The 12090-nt window shown below is 42.3% G+C and overlaps 1 protein-coding gene across 2 annotated transcripts in view; it reads left to right on the top strand.

Moving 5' to 3' along the window:
• Positions 1-12090, top strand: part of LOC147749087 (retinol dehydrogenase 16-like) — a 171190-nt gene that overhangs the window by 77881 nt on the left and 81219 nt on the right. The gene's annotated exons all lie outside the window — the stretch shown is intronic.

The following is a 12090-nucleotide window of genomic DNA, read 5'->3' as shown; positions in this document are numbered from 1 at the left end:
CCATTCTAGAACATGGTATATGGGCATGCGTGAAGAAAGTATAGTTTGCCTCATGTAGGTGTTGTTCTCAATAGGTGCCACTCATTCCCATGTCCCTCAATAATTATTTCAACGTTTTGGAGAAGGCTCCTGTGTGGCTTTTTACGATGCCTGGCCTATCCATACTTGAGTCCCATAAGGAATTAAACTTCCCTGTGAGTATGAAGTCTCTGGTAGCAAAGTCACCTAACGTGTTGCAGAAAGAGGAGAGGAAGGTGTCCTGACCAGAGTTAGGAACATATACCATTGTTAGAGTGACCAGTCTACCTAGTAGAAAACCCTTGACCAAAACAAATCTACCCTCCCAATCCACCCTGTGGGCAGTAGATTTAAAGCACAAAGATCTAGGATAAATATCACCACTCCTTTATTTTTCATTTTTGCAAAGGAGTGGAATGCCTTAGGGCAGTACTTTTACATTTCCTGTAGTGCAATGATGTCAAACCTGCCCTCCCACAGATATTGCCAGACTTTGGGCCATTTGGTTGGGGAATTAAGTCCTTTAGTATTTAATGAGATGAGTCTAATCTTCATAATCACGTGAAAGAAAGATGGTGAGTGCTAGACCATGGAAAGTCTGATAAGACCCCATCATATGCACTGTGGTATCTCCTATAAAGTGACAGACTAACTGTGAAAAAATAGGTGAATTGGCTTATGCTCCCATTTCCCAACTCTGTATGTACAACTACATAGGTTGAAACAGTACATGGAATCGTACATCTGACTGGACACTCCTGGGGAGATCTCAAGCCGTGTACCAACCAATGTTGACCCATTTAGTTGAACTTTGTACATTGCAGCACTCCCCCGGTGCCAAGGCCCTCATGTTCATGTCATGAGAGGAAGCTCTCAATTTATCAGAAATCATGTGAAAGTAAGACCTCTCAAAGTAAGGTTCTTCATATACTTGCGGCCCATCCTATCTACACCCAATGAGCAGACCTGTTACTTTCTTCTGTGCAAGCACCTCCAGAACTAGGGTTAAAAGCAGTTAGGACAATGGCAAAAGCCCTCTGTCTCTATGATTATGCCTGTCATCTCTGCACTTCTGGGAGCACGTGTTTGTCCATGGCCTTAAACTGCAGCAATTGCTGCGAATATCTAAGATCATCCTGGTCAGTATCAGCGTCTTGCAATTAAATATCAGGAAAACGTCTTGCATCTTTTCTATCAGTAAAGTACTGAGTATCGATTTTATACTTAAATACGTTTACTTCTGGACGAGGAAAGCCCAACGAAATTTGATATTATCTTTTCCGAGTCTAACCAGGATTGGCAGAAATAGCTGTTGCCTCACAAGGGTGGCTAGAGCAATATTTTAGTACAAAGTGAATGTGTAGTCCCACAATGCAAACAAGTCTTTGCTGTGAGCTGCGCAGAGATACTTTATTGATTCTTGAAACTATGTAGCTTGACAATGATGCCTATAGGTTTCCTTATGTCTGCGGGTTGTTCTGGCAGTCCAGTTTGCCCCCTATGAGCTAGAATATCTGGGTTCTCCACACTCAAAACAGAGGAGAACAAACAACAAGGAAATTCTCCATATTTGCTCCTTCTGCTCCCTCAACAAGTCCTCTGATAGGTATGCTGTTTTGTGTAGATCAGCTCTCTATATCTTCACATTTCAGAGATCTGCTGTCCATATGTAACATTAATGGGACCAATTTGGTCTTTGTAGCTGATTTGCTTTCCTCCAGTTTACAGACTTTGCCTGTGCCTCAAGTAGTGCAGTGCCCACATAATCAACATTGGCTGGAAGTGCATTATTTTTTTAGCCAAGGTCTGGCTTTCATTTTGTAGACTATCCAACCTATTTATTTTTATTTCTCCTCAGCTGCCATGTCAACAATGAACTTACATTTAAGGAAATCAAAAAGAGGGAAGGAAGAGGTGGGGCTAGATGGCACCAGGGTGGGCACGTCCTCCTCTTGTAAAGGTACTGGTAATCAAAAAGGTCCACCTCCGAGAAGGTTAGTGTGTATCCTGTTGTTGTTGAAATACACCAGATGTGTTAAAATTAGCCCTGGGCGTAGTGGGCGTAGTGGGGCTTCGCGGAGCTACGTGAAGTGGGCGAGAAACTACGCCCACCTCCGCACTCCGCGTAGCCCCACTACGCACCACAGGCCTCCCTCCCGCCCTCCCTAAATACGTTAAATTAAAAGTATAAAATAATTAAAAAGGCACTTACCTTGCCCGCCACTGCCCGCCGCTGCCCGCCGCGTCCCCGTGGCTCGCTATCTTCTTTGCTGCCGTCTTGTTTACTAATGCGCATGTGTGGGCGGCTGCGCATGCGCATTTTCTCGTGAGAAATGCGCATGCGCGGCCGCCCGCGCATGCGCATTAGTAAACAAGACGGCAGCAAAGAAGATAGCGAGCCCCGGGGACGCGGCGGGCAGCGGCGGGCAAGGTAAGTGCCTTTTAATTAATTTAAACGTTTAATTTAAAGTATTCAGGGAGGGTGGGAGGGAGGCGGGTGGCGGCCAGCTACGCTCCGTCTGCGGAGCGTGCGTAGTGCTGCCTGGCTACGCCCGCTACGCAAAATGCGGAGTAGACGGCACTACGCACACTCCGTGCACGGAGCGTAGCTGGCCGCCCACCCCGAGTTAAAATACCCCTCACACACCAAAAGGGCTCTTGGTGTCATGCTTCATCATCGGGGTCTTCCCGCTCGGCTGCCGGACGGGGCAGTGCTGCAACAAGCGACTACGCCGGAGCACCTTTTCAATGTGGGTGCTATGTGAGTGAGTGGGAGTGAATGTCAGTAGGGTCAGGGGTGATAGAGTTAGTGATGTTAAAAAATACCTGGCCTAGTGGAAGAAAATATTTTTTTTTTAATAGGCACTGGCTGGTATTGTTAAAAATAGTGATGTCGGAAAGATTAAGCTAGTTAGTGGGCTCACTTTCCTGTGCGGGTCAACATGTTTCGGGGCACCATGCCCCTTCGTCAGGACCGGGTTCAGATCCCCATCACTCACTAATGTTGTTCCACAGTGTGTGTATGTACCATATAATCTAATGTAATTATTTTTATCAATGTGTATTGACATATATTTTATATAAATACACTGCCCTTGCTAATGCTAGTATACTTGGTTGTATGCCTGAAAAACAAGAGCCAGGAATTACAAGTGCGCGGATCCCAAAGCGCTTCGCTCTAAGATACCTGTGAAAAAAGGTGGAAAAGACCTAACACATATAACACATAAGAATGTTGCTGGATGTCCTGTGAGAGGTACAAAGTTCATCATTGAATGATTAGCCAAATATTGCTATATACGTAATCTCAACTGAAGCAACCACACATTCAACATACACTACAGTGGTGCAGCTAAGGAAAGTATGCGCAAGATAATAGATACATACTTAGCAAGGAGGGGTTCAATGCCCCATGAGCCAAAACTGGACAGAAGGGTAATTGAGGGTCCAGCTGTAAGTGGGGAGTAAATGGGAAGAAAACGAAAAAGAAGAAAATATCTGTTGGTTTCAAATGGCTGCTTGGTTACAGGACAGAAAGGGGTATAAAAAGAAAATGGGTCTTGTGGTTGTCCTAACCGGCTAAGCCGTACTTACTCAACCCCTAGCCTCGTTGTGCTTCCTCCTCTGTCCGTGGCTTCCGACGGAAGGCATCTCAAATTACAATATTGATGACATCAGTGATAGCAGCACAGTCACAACAGCATAGAGTTACTGAGTGTACATGTGTGGGTCGGTATTATGGAAATAGCATAAGTCTTGGAGACAAAAGCAATTGTGCATTTTAAAAGTTGACCATTTAGTAAAATCACTAAAATTTGGGGTGGAAGGAGTACTACATGTTAAATAGGGCAAAGGCTGAGCGCACCTGATGTGTGTTGCGGAGGTATGTTTGGAAGTAGGTTGTAGCTTAAAGCAGTGGTGCTGAAACGATTTTTAGAGGGGGTGCTGGGGAAAAACGGTACCTCATAAAAGGCATAGGGAACATGTGGCAAATAAGGTCAGTTGAAAAAACATTTTAGGGGTCTGTATGTTAGTCATTCTTCATGTACATTTCCAAGTTTTATGGGGATGCTGCAGCACCTCCTACATCCCTAGTTCTAGCTGTCATAAAGCCGAAGCTGGCTCTAAAAAGTCTATGAGACAGGCCAAAGCTGCTGTTGAATAGTTGTAGCACAATGGTATTGGCAAATTCCTTAAGTTCTGCATGTTTATTTAATGAACTTCAGTAGAGATTTTGAGGCACTGGAGATAGTGAATAACATAGAATGTAGGGGTGTCTCACGTAGAAGTGGTTATCTCATACTAGTGTTGTAAGCATGGCTCTTGGTGTTGTAAAAAGACTCTATGGGGCAAATTACCAAGGGCCATTATCGCCGCATTAGCGGGACTTTTTCCTGCTAATAAGGCGATAATTTCATCGCCCTATTACCAAGCTGTCGCTAACACCAGTTAGCAACAGCTTGTAGGTGATAGCGGGCATTTAGGGGCCCACTTTGCATGTCAGCGATAATTATCGCTAATGACATGCAAAGTGGGCGTGCCAAGATGTTAGCGACTGAAAACAGTCGCTAACATCGCTATCTCCGATTACCAACTTTTGGAAATATTTGCGCTAAGCACAAATATCTACAAAAGCTAACGCCTGCCCTGAGCAGTTCTTAGGCATGTTATCCAATGGTAGGTGGATAACATGGCTAAGAGCATTAGCTCGGTAAAGCATGTATATCGCTGACTTTTCAGCGATATTCATGCATTTCGGCCGATTTTTATCGCTTAGCAGATAAACCTTGATAATAGCAAGGCTCCTAAGCGATAAAAATAGGCGAAGCACGGCGATAACATTATTACTGCTAACCAAGCATAGCGATAATTATCGCTTATGCTTGGTAATATGCCCCTAGATTTGTATGCTGTTTTGTCCATCTCAGGAATATGTGTAGCGTATTTTACTAAACTATGGAGCATTATCCACAGGGCCTGACAGAAGGTGTCTTTACAGTGGCAAATGTATATCTGTCAAACTCTTGACTTGCAAGAGAAGCATTTAAGTGGGTGATCCCATTAAAGTGGATATAGAAAATTGTCCACACCTATAATGAGTTGAATTACTTCAAGGCCAAACACCCGATAGGATGGTGTGACAGTGACTGTGTATTGCATCAAATATTTAATGTGAGATGTTATCATCAGTAAATCTTTATTTCAGCAAATAGTCATGAAATAACAAATAAAAACATGATACAATGAATTAAAAAATAAAGCAATTTAGACAGAATTCCAATTCATGAATTAATCCAGCTTACCTTTAGCAAGACACTTTACATACATCGTTTCATAATGCCTAGCTATCAAATGTTCATAAAAAACGCCATACAGATTAAAATCAATCAAGGTTTTAAAAAACACCCTGCTCATTGAATAGCAATAAAACGAGGGAAACTCAAGATAAAAAACTGCACCCACTAACCTACTACGTTTTTTCGTCTATACCTCGACATATGCATCGGAAACTGGGAAACACAAAACACAAAAACATTCTAAATGCAATCCTATAGTTTCTTGTCCCCAGTTGCGTCAAACAGGTAAAATCCTTGATAACCATGGCAAAAAAACCATGCTCAACTGTCTCATCAACATGAGTACAAAAAAGGCAGGAGCTATCAGCATCATTGGGGTAATGGTTGCATTTGGTTATAAAATGTGCAGGGGAAGAATGCCTAAATGAAATTTAACATACAGGGTCTTTGCCAGTGGAGGTTCAATCTCATCCAAATATGTTTCCATACAGTAATTCACTTGAAATCCAAGCCAAACAAAGTTTCATAAACTGAAGCAAGGGTATGTTGCATGCCCCAGGTTGCTTCAAAACATCTTCTAGGGTCAGGCGAAAAGGACGAAGATCAGGAGTCACCCACAGCCTTCACCAGAAAAAAAGTGGCCTAAGTCATACTCGGGCATTGTTCTGTCAGAGGTCATAGTCAAGACGTAAAGCGACAAGCAGGGTACTCACTGGTATACCACAAAGATTACTCGCTAACGATTTTCTAAAATTTGTAAAAAGCAAGAATCCTGGAAACCCCAAAGTTCTCTACCATATAGGGTAGCTCCCGGTGCCTGACTTTTATAAATCTCAAGGGTGGAAGTCACTGGACGGAAGGAAGAGCATCAGTGCACCCTCGAAATACCCCCACAAAGCTGCTCTAGTTTAAGACCACATACCCGGATATGAAATAACCAATCAAATCTCTCTGTGAGTAGTACCCAGGGTTAAACTGGCTGTAGCGGCATCGTGCAATCCCCCGGTGCGCTGCACGGGTGCGGGGTTGGTTTGGGGCCCTGGGGGGCCATTTTTGTTACAGGCCCTGTAACAAAGTCGGCCGAAAACATGCCCTGGAAAAGAGCTCGGCGGCACCCCCAACCCCCGGGGAGGGGAGGGGGGCGTACAAGCACTTTGCAAGGGCTGGTTTTGGTTCCCAGTTCGGCCCTGGGAATACCCAAAACATTTGATCACCTGGACTCTTTCCAGGGATGCGCCATTAAGTATCGACTTGGCACAAGTGGTTGGACATGGGTTGAAAATCATAAACTTGGGCGAGGTCGATCTCAAGATCTCGCTGCTTGTAGAAAGTCCGGAAGCAATCCGAAGCAATCCAAAAGATTCTGAATTCCCGTAAGGGATTTGGATAACAAAAGAGTATCGTCTGCAAAGAGAAGTGCTGGGACCCTGACCCCGGACCCAGGAATATGTGTAGTGTATTTTATGGAGTGTTATCCACAGGGGCAGATAGACGGTATCTTTACAGTGGCAAATGTATATCTGTAAACCTCTTGACTTGCATGAGAAGTATTTAAGTGGGTAATTCTATTAAAGTGAGTAGAAAATTGTCCACACCTGATGTGTGTTGAATTACTTCAAGGTCACAAACCTTATAGGATAGTGTGACAGTGAATGTGTGAAGTCATCAATTATATCATGCGAGATGTTATTAGTGCTGGCATCAGTTATGTCATTTAACATATGATGAATGATGGAATATGTCAGGTGATAAGCAGTCCATGGCAGGGGTGCTAGTCACAATTATCTCAGTAAATTATAACTGGTGAATGTCAGTGTTTTATTTGTCTTCAAATAAAAAAAATTATAATATTAGAAGGCCTAACTAGAATATAACATCACTTTAACCTTTGTTTTTTCAGGAATACATATATATATATATGTATATATATATATATTACCTACTGGCGGTCGCCAGTAGGTAGTTATAGTTAGGATAATTTTCAATGTTAAATCTCAACATTCTATTTTGAATAACTTTGGCGCCGGTTGACGAATCTGCCTGAAATTTTCAGGAAAATGGTCTCATGGCGGTCCGGTCCTTCCCTGAAAGTTTGGGGGGGATTCGTCAAGCGGGGGCCGAGATAAAAGGGGGGTCCCAAAACGCGTTTTCCCCATGTTAATTTCCATAGGGCGGTCGATTTCACTTTTAGCCCGAACGGCTGAATGTATTTCCACCAAATTTGGCAAAATTGTAGGGACTGGTAGCCCGATGTGCCTTTGCTATGTCTCAAGATATGTGCTCCAGTGGATTTTGAGTAATTAAGGTTCAAAAAAATATATATATCTATAGCAGCGCACAGGTGCGCGCACCGGAGTGCGCTCCAGGCGCGACACGCGAGGTGCGCATGGAAAGCTGATTGGCTCTCGGGTGTCTGTAAACATTCGAAACAGTCCGCAGCGGCCGCCATCTTGTACCTCGGTAGGATTGAGGTGGTAAAAATCAAAGGGGGAAATGAGCAAAAGGGGGCAGGGTACACCCCCCCTGACCTCCTAGGTTTGATGTGGGGGTCATAAAAAAGCCGTACAGGGCCCCCCAAAAATTTTTTTAAAATTTGCGCCGAGGGAGCGCCTGGTACGCGCACCGGTGAGCGTACGATTGAGAAAAAGAATGGCACTTTTTTTAAAAAAAAAAATAGCATTTTTTTATAAATTGGAGGTAGTTCTGAAAAGAACTTTTTTTTTGTTTTTGTTATTTTATATTTTTTTTATACTTTTTGAAACGATTTTATATTTTTTTTGGGTTTTTTTCAGGGGAAAAACAAAAACAGGGATTCAGAAAATGCTCAACAGGAGCAAAAAAAATGAGAAAATTTAGGGACGGGGAGAGCATTGGTGTTCCTGTTTCTTTATTGCAATGAGTTCAACGCTCTGCTCCCCGTAACAGAGTAGTTCGTCACAGTTTGTGCATAAACATTTTATTCCTGCAAATACCGGCTGGATGTTAGGGACCATTCTTGCACGTGCTGAACCTGAAGGTGTTGCTCCACCAGTGGAGGTGCTGCTGCCATCTCTTCGTGCCTTCTCTGCCAGCTCCCTGACACTCTCCCTGGAGTAATTGTTGGGGTGTCTTCTTTTGACATGCCTAATTAAATTGGCATTTCCAAAGCTGTATTTTTTTAGAGGATTGCCTCTGGATAAAATACTTCCACATATTTTACAAGTTACTTTACTTGCATTAACTTTTTTTTGTCCTTCAGGGATGTCATAAAATTTCCAGATGAAGTGGTTCTTTGTTTTCTGGTGAGGAGGGTCCTCTTGCACAAATCCATCTGAATCACTGCTGGAGGACTCCCTTGCAGCCATTGCTGTAGATCAGGAAAATTAATGAGTAGAGAATTCACAAAACACCTCTTGCTCTCTCCAAGTGAAAATCAATAGTGAGAGAAATGGGTGGGTTTCTCTAAATTTAGAAAAAAATAATTATTGAACCAATGAAAAGTGTTATATACAGGTCACATGACCATGGGCTTCATCATTATGAAACCAAAACTGTTATGAACCAATGAAAAGTGTTATTTTCTGGTCACATGACCCGACGCGCTTACGCGACGCGCCGCGGGGCGCGGCCAGAGGCGCGCCGCGTAAGCGTGTCAGACGCCTACGTTGCACGATCGTATTCGCGCGAGTACTTCCGGGTGCGCTTACGCCGTGCGTATCACGCGGTCGCGGCTACGCGAACGTCACAATCATGTTTTCGTTTGCGATATTGGCGCTCACGAGACGCTCCTCGGAGCGCGCCCGGGGGCGCTTTTCAGAAATACGCTTTTCGGGGCGCACTCCGGGGCACGCTCTGGGAGCGCTCCCCCCAAAAATTAAAAAAAAAAAAATGGGAAAATTGTAGGGACAGGTTGTCCTATTCTGAAGTGGTTTGTAAAAAAATTAACTTTATAAAAATATGTATTGTGCTACATTGGGCTTAATATATGTTAGAGCCAAAATGTAGCCCAAATGTAGCCCAAAGTAGCCCAATGTAGCCCAAAGATGGCCACCAGAGATCAAAAATTGTAAATGTAGCCCAAAATTCAACTAGATGTAGCCCAACTGTAGCCCAATGACAGAATGTACCAGAGTGTTAAAAAGAACAACTAGAGTGCTAACAGTCTTATTTATAAAGTGAAACTTATAGTTAGGAATTAGCATTAAAAAAACCTTTGAAATTCACTGAAAAAAACCATAGGTTTCACACCAGTTATAGTTAGGAATTAGCATTTAAAAAACCTATTAAATTCACTGAAAAAACCATAGGTTTCACACCAGTTATAGTTAGCTGGAAATTTTACTGATATAAAACCATTGAAATTCCCACGTTATAGTTAGTCGGACTCACTATAACTTGCGCGTGCAATGCACTGCTGATGACATCACATATTACATCACTCATGACATGGTCAGTGACATCACTCATGACATCACTGATGACACCATCCAGTGAATATGTGTCTTTCTGAAAATAAATATTAGTGAGTTATGTTTAAAAATTTAAATACATATATTAGTGTTTCACTTTGTGTATAAGTGGCTACATGTGTTGATAAGTAGCAACATGCGTATGTATATGGGTTATTTGATATTATTATTAGTATCAGTATGAGTGTCTATATGGTTTGGTGGGGGTATTACTTAGCACATAGATGCATGAGTGACTGACTCTTTGTTTGTATGTGTTTTGAAGACAGCATATGTACAGGACTGTATGGGTGGATGAGTGTCTATATGTGTTTGTTAGTGAGTGAATGACTGTCTCACTAGTGTCTTTATCAGTAACTACATATGTTTTAATCTAGTATATATGAATATTGATGTATATAAGTGAGTATATGTGAGAGTAAGAGATTGTAAGATTTCCTTTTTAAATAAGTATGTGTTTCTATAAGTGATTGTTTAAGAGAATAAATATGTGTAATTTTCAATAGAAGTAAGGTGGAAGTGTGTGTATAACTCTATATTCAAATAAATGGATGTCCAATAGTTTATTTGCACGTGTGAATATGTGTGTGAGTAACTTTTGGATGAATGTCGGTGTGTAACAGGATGTATAGGTGTATCACTTCATATGATGAGTGAGTATATGTATGAGTGACTATATAGAACTGTTGGTGAATGAGTGGATGTGTATATAGATAGTGGAATTACTGAATTGCTTGTTGTAACTGATATAGGTATCTCCATTTTTTAAAAAATTTCAGTTTCTATTTTTGAATATGTGTCTCAAGGGTTACATTATAGTGAAAGGAGGTCTGTCACTATGTCACAAGGATGGTGTCATGAGTGATGTCACTGACCATGTCATGAGTGATGTAATATGTGATGTCATCAGCAGTGCATTGCACGCGCAAGTTATAGTGAGTCCGACTAACTATAACGTGGGAATTTCAATGGTTTTATATCAGTAAAATTTCCAGCTAACTATAACTGGTGTGAAACCTATGGTTTTTTCAGTGAATTTAATAGGTTTTTTAAATGCTAATTCCTAACTATAACTGGTGTGAAACCTATGGTTTTTTTCAGTGAATATATATATATATATATATAAAAACTCCTTCCCAACGAGAAAAGGCGGAGGCCAGAGGGGATTTTCAGAAGAATGCTTTATTTTAAGGATGCATCAGTAAGTGGTGCCGAATGCATTTCGGCTGTGTTGTTGCCTTCTTCAGCGCCCTGCACTTACGAGTGTTCGAACTCCAACTCCCAACATGCATCATGCTTATGCATGTGGGTTGGTGGTGTGGGGGGCACAGAAACCTTGAATGGTGCCGGCTCAAGTGCCCAAATGCAGGCTATGGTGGCAATAACTCGTCCCATGCATCCCGAAGCAAAAGCGCCTCCAAATGTCCCCTCGGGCTGCTACAGCCTTGTAGATCTGGACGGCGAATGTGCAGGGACAGCCATGCAGCACATTATATATATATATATATATATATATATATATATATATATATATATATATATATATATATATATATATATATATATATATATATATATATATATATATTACCTACTGGCGGTCGCCAGTAGGTATATATAGTTAGGATTTTTTCCCTATGGGATTTCTGAAAATTCTATGTCTAATAACTTTGGCGTTTGTGGACGGAATCGGCTGAAATTTTCAGTAAAATGGCACCTTTTGTTTCTGAGCAGCCCCTGAAAATTTGGGGGGGTTGGCAAGGGGGGGCCGAGAAAAAAGGGGGGTCCCAAAACGCGTTTTTCCCATGTTAATTTCCATAGGGCGGTTGGCCTCACTTTTAGCCCGAACGGCTGAATGGATTTGCACGAAACTTGGCAAAATTGTAGGGACTGGTAGCCCGATGTGCCTTTGCTAGGTCTCAATATATGTGCTCCAGTGGATTTTGAGAAATTAACGTTTAAAATAAGATATATATCTGTAACAGCGCTCCGGGTAGCGTTCCGGTTCGCGTACTTTTCGCGTAACGGAACTTTGCGATGCGAAGCTGATTGGCTCTTCGGTGTCTGTCAACATTCTAAACAGTCCGGAGCGGCCGCCATCTTGTCTCTCGGTAGGATCGAGAGACAAGAGGAGGCCAAAACAAAGGGGGAAATTACCATAAGGGGGCATAGTAGATCCTCGTTGACCCCCTAGGTTTTATGTGGAGGTTGTAAAAGGTCCCAGCAGGGCAAAAAAAAAAAAAAATTTTTTTTTTGTTGCGTGGTGAGCGCCTAGTACGCGAACCGGAAAGCGTTCTGGGCAGCGTACTATAAGGATAATAGAATGA

The sequence above is a fragment of the Lissotriton vulgaris genome, chromosome 1_1, assembly GCF_964263255.1.
Source record: "Lissotriton vulgaris chromosome 1_1, aLisVul1.2, whole genome shotgun sequence".
Taxonomy (NCBI): Eukaryota; Metazoa; Chordata; class Amphibia; order Caudata; family Salamandridae; genus Lissotriton; species Lissotriton vulgaris.
This window is presented reverse-complemented; position numbering and strand designations above follow the sequence as displayed.